This window comes from Bemisia tabaci, chromosome 4 (genome assembly GCF_918797505.1).
Source record: "Bemisia tabaci chromosome 4, PGI_BMITA_v3".
Taxonomy (NCBI): Eukaryota; Metazoa; Arthropoda; class Insecta; order Hemiptera; family Aleyrodidae; genus Bemisia; species Bemisia tabaci.
Genome location: NC_092796.1, coordinates 21,396,515 through 21,402,169, shown reverse-complemented (window position 1 = coordinate 21,402,169; position 5,655 = coordinate 21,396,515).

The following is a 5,655-nucleotide window of genomic DNA, read 5'->3' as shown; positions in this document are numbered from 1 at the left end:
CGATGTTAAACATCACGATCATAGGCGTGAAGTCTTACCCCGAGATGAGGAGCACGTGTTTAGCACGTGATAGGGTTAACCCACCCCTACGGAAATGTAGTTCTCTTGGACCTAGGTGAGTCCGGTCAAAGTATAACCACATCGATGGCTCCTTGATTTGAATTCAATGAGGATAGGCAATGCAATCATTGCTGAATTGAAAGGTGAAATCCAGAATAAATATACACAAGCACATTTGAGTTAAGTAAGATTTTGTTGCTGAAAGTTGTCGACAGTTTTTGTTACCTAAGTACCTACTGCATTCGCTGCCTAAAATTTGTTCACGAATTTGTAATTATTGATGATTATGTTTTTTGGCGAGTTATATAAACTGCTTAAAAATTGATCAGCCGGTCAAGAACTCTCCTGAGATTGTCTCTAGATCTTTACTAAAACTAACACCTGGCATTTACTTTAAATTTTCTATAGCTGCGGCATGTGAATGTCGTATTGAAAGTTCCTACAATAATTTCAGATGAATTTGAAATTCGTCAGCACGCATTTAAAAATGTTAAACTTGTCGAGAATGAGGTCCTTCGTCTTCCTAATTGATTCTGTGGACTTCATTTTTCATTAAAGAACCATTTTTTCTGGCTCATCCATAAGAAAAAACGTACCGGCTTAGGGAAACTGGTGGTCTACATCGATGGCCAAAGTGCAAAACCACGAATCTCTGTTTCGCCGTGTTTTATTTTTTTTATTTTATTTATTTTTTTTGGTGGAAAACTGGTCAACGTAAATAATTGAAAATTCTTCTTGATTTTTCTTGTACTGTTAGCAACATATTTTGCATACATTGTGAGCCTCACAAATGAGTTTGTGGTCTACACCGATGGCCAAAGTGCAAAACCGCGGATCTCTGTTTCGTCATGTTTTATTTATTTTTTTTTTATTTTTTTTTTGTGGAAAACTAGTCAACGTAATTTATTGATAAATCTTCTTGATTTTTCTTGTACTGTTAGCAACATATTTTGCATACACTTTGAGCTTCACAAATGACTTTTTTCTCTTCGACAAAATAAAATACAAGCGGAAATTCTGAAACACTGCAATGCATAGTTTCGCAGAAACTTTTGTCATTGATATGTTCCCTGTAAAATGAGCTAAAAATGGTTCCTTTCTATGTTTTTGTGAATTGAAAAAAATCATTTCACAGAAGGGAGCCAACTCACTGCTGGTTCTGTCTTGAATTCTTACGAGATCGCAACTGAAGTCACGGAAGGGATCAAGCGTGAGCTGGCTCCCCTCAGTGAATGAAGTTTTCAAGTAAGCTCCCGATCGCGAAGAAACGCCTTCAGTTACCCATTTATACTAAACGCCCAACAAAGAAGCACGAATAGTCGTATTATTGTTTTGTCTGATTCTAATCTCAAAAGTGTAAAAATTATCGACTGTTAACCTAACCAAACGTTTGCTTCTATAAAAGATATCCAAACGCTCCGAGTAAATCATCCCCAATTCAAATTCAAAATTTCTGATTAGAGCAATCGTTGTTGAAGAAAGTGATTTCAATGCATCGATAGAAATGACTAAGCCTATTCGAATCAACGATTATTTCACTATCTTTAAAAATTACGCAGGTTTCCTTCCACTGGATGCTTTCCATTCGATATTCGCGAGAAAATTTAAAAAGCCAAGAGTGATATCTTTGCCGTTGACGAACAAAATTCTCTTAACAAGAGAGCGGTGGTGTTGCCTGCTAGAGGTAACATTTAGACCGAGTTTATCAGAAAGGAGCCAACCCACATTTCTGAAAAAATTGAGTTAAGAACGTTCCCGAGTTCCGCTAGTCAATGATTTCTCCCCCCAAAATCTAAAAGCCGAAAAAAAGAAATTAGTTTGTGAGCAGAGGGGCTAAAGTTTATTTTCTACATTGAGCCTTACAGGAATAAAACTTCAAACATCTTTTTCTCAGTTTCAACTTGATGTGGGTTGGTTCCTTTCGGATCAACTCCGTCCGTTTATTACGAAGCAAAAGAAGGTAATTTTAATTGTTTCACTCTTCGCAAAATCCTGAATTCATGATCGTTTGGGGGTGGAGGGGCATCTAAAATCTATGGACGCTAAAACGAGGAGAGCTGCAGAACGAGCAGAGGTATAATATAATGCAAAATCTAGAAGTGGGAGGAGTTCCTTGCCTTCTTCACCTCACTCAGGAAGATTCGATGACCTCGGACCCCTATTATATCAAAGTTATGTCAATTGCGTAATAATTGACATAATCCGTTTAGGCAACTCTGCGGAAAAGTTTAACCTTTCGCGTCGCTCAAAGAGAATAGTGCAAAAAAATTAATGTAAACAATTAAAATAAAGAAAGAAAAATTTGAAAAAAAAATAAGAGCATTTTTCACCTCCGATGTAAAGTTTTTTGCACTATGTCGTATGTCGTTCGCGAAAACTTTGCTCGAACTCTCTCGAAGGTTCCGGACCTGTTCGCAAAAGAGCGCATGCTTGCAATTGTTGCATGCTCTGTCTGGCTGATCGGTTCTCTTTATCGCACTCTATTTATTAAATTAAGCCTTCTTATTTTTAATTTAAAGTTTTTATTTACCATCAAAGCCCTGATAGATGCGGTGGATCTCTCCGCCTCCCCCGTGAACCCTTAATATTGTGCAGACTTCGCGCATCTTCCGACGCATACCTGACACACGTTTTCTCGCATTGATGCAGCAGCTGTCAAAGGAATATTTATTTTCATGCTCTCAGTATCCAGTTTTGCGTGATTTGGTGAGAAAAAAAGAGGAGAAAAAGGGTAAATATGTGTGGGGTGATCCAGATATCAGAACTCCAGCCGCACATTAATTATCTAGGTAAAAAAAACCATGTACCACAGTTTGATACGAAGTACATGTGCAGAGTGTCCCAAATTATACCCGCACTAGGTATTTTTCTTGGTTTTTTTCTGTAAAATCGGACAAAAATGGGAACAGCGAGGATGAGGAGGAAGTCCTCGTCTTAAAAGTCGAGACTTCCGCTAAAACTTTGAAATTACTCCACCGAAATTAGAGAGATCGGAAGACTTAAATTTACACCAAGAGATCCAAAATCAGCCCATCTGTTTCCAAAATGATACATACATAAAGCTGCTTTCATAGCTCAGCCTCGCGCTCTGCGACGCCCAATCGCCATTGCCCCCTATATCCTCCCAGAGATCATCAGGCAATGGAGATGTTGCATGTGTGAGGAATTTGCGATTTGACTGTTGGTTATTATGTAGAAGTTTGCGAGAAACACGATGGTGCCACTGGTTTTCTCTGAAATCAACTCCCAAGCTCAAAAAAAGCTCTCAAGTTGAGGCCAAAATGGAGGGGATATCCCACGCTACCCTGAGAGTCCACCTCTACATCAAGACAAACTCTCCATGCGAAGATAGGGAGCAAATACATTAGCAGTGATGCCGTGTTTTCAGTTTTAAAGTCCCCAAATAAAGGGGCAGCCCTGTCAATGTATTTGCTCCCTATCTTTGCATGGAGAGTTTGTCTTGATGTAGAGGTGGACTCTCAGGATAGCGTGGGATATCCCCTCCATTTTGATCTCAACTTGAGAGCTTTTTTTGAGCTTGGGAATTGATTTCAGAGAAAACCAGTGGTACCATCGTGTTTCTCGCGAACTTTTACATAAGAATCAATGGTCAAATCGCAAATTCCTCACACATGCAACAACTCCATTGTAGACCATCACCATTGTAGAATAAAATATGTGTTAATAAAGGTGACCACTTTTCTGAGACAATTTGTTTTGTCATACTTCGGACATTTTAACTTATCTCTGAATTTCCTTTTCCTACCATTTTGGAGGGTATAGTAGGTTATAATTCTAAATCTATCTTGTAGCTGCACATCATTTTGTTTCCTGATAGATTTACCCCCACCTAAGAGACGAGAACAGACATGGGCATGGGTCCCTTAGTATCATTGGTCCGTTTCACGTGGAACCAATATCGGAGGTCACGGTCATGGTTGGTGAAAAACGGTCGTGAAACAAAACAAAACAAAAATTCTGAGATAATCGAGGGAAATAGATGCAAAGGTGAACCCATAGTCGAGTGCAACAAAGAAAAATGCCTGATAAGTCGCAAAATTACCAAGAGTTGACAAAACAACTAAAAAAAGCTCTCTGGTGGAAAACAAATGCTAGCTCGACATGGCTATTCTACGAACGCTGACAGATTTACGTTTTTGCAAAGGTGGTCCAAATTCCTTCTTTAATAAAAACCAAACGCACTAACGCACAGCGAAATTTTGATTAATTTTTTCATCTTACCAAAAGTTAAAAAGTCAAATCCTTTGACTTGATTCCATTTGGTCGGCAGTTATAACGCACCTGTCAACAGAGATCGATTTACCAATTTAAAAGCTGTGTATAGGTAAATTTTTAGTGCGGGTTCTGTAAATATCCACCATTATCTCGAATCGGTTTGGACTCCTAGTGAAAAAAAAAATCTAAAACATTCTAAAATATCAGAAATTCCTGGGAAAGTTCAATTTTCCGGTAAATTGGTGCATGATGAATCATTAGCCGAGGCTGTTTAAAATTCAGGGACCAAAAATTCATTGCCCGGTCAAGCGGCATATAGTAATATGCGCTCACTACAATGATGCCTGCCCATAATGTAAAGCTATGAACCGATTGGCTTGCGCTAGAGAAGACGAGGAAATTTGTTAGTGCTATATTCCTACTCACTTTTCTCATCTTAAGGTCTTATAATTTCTTAAAAAATTGCATTCACCAACCGGTATTTGTTTTCATTTTTACGAGAAAATTGTCTGTTTTTGAAAATTTGACATTTCGATAAAATTATGTGAGCTGAGAAAAAACTACTGGTCCCGGCTTCAGCAGCAAAATAGTCCCAGAGAAAAAATTTTCTATATTTTCAGACGCGGTTCAATCGGATCTTGTCTTATGGTAGTTTCTGGGCAGATTTTGTGACTATGGATCCGAAAAAATCGTAATCAGAAGCAGCGCAGAACATTGTCAGGCATACCAAATACATATCCTCGAGTATTTTTGATCGCTGAATATAAAATTGACCTAAATTATTTCACATCATGCAATAATTGTCCGCAAGATTCATTAATGGGAAAATTTCAGAAAAATTCTTTATGAATTTTAAAGGTTTTTTTCCAGGGAAAACTCAAACATACCTAGAAAAACGAAGGGGCTATTCGAAATTAGCTAAAAATCATCGAAATGAATGTTATTAAAAACATTGACAAATCAACAAAACAAATATGCGCCGAACTGGCGCATAAAATAAAAATGTCATTTACAATAAGTTCGAAGTGTAGGAGCACACTTGGAAAAATGCTATTCGTGTGTTAAGTTTGAAGAAATTTTGTTTTCTCGATGTTTGTACAAACATTTTTATTTAAATTCAAAATAGGGGCTTTTTTATTGCTGAGAATATATTACGATTTCGATCCGCGACTTTAATTTTTACTTTCCTTTGGGTTTCTTTTGCAGTCATCACCGCGGCAACGTGATTCCGGCGACAGGTTGCATAAAACACCGCGAGGAGTGGGGCGAAATTAAAACTAATCATTATCACTAAAAATAATATCCATATCAGCCGGCGCCGGAGGGGAGTTGATATATGGGAGTTCCTCGCGCCGCGGC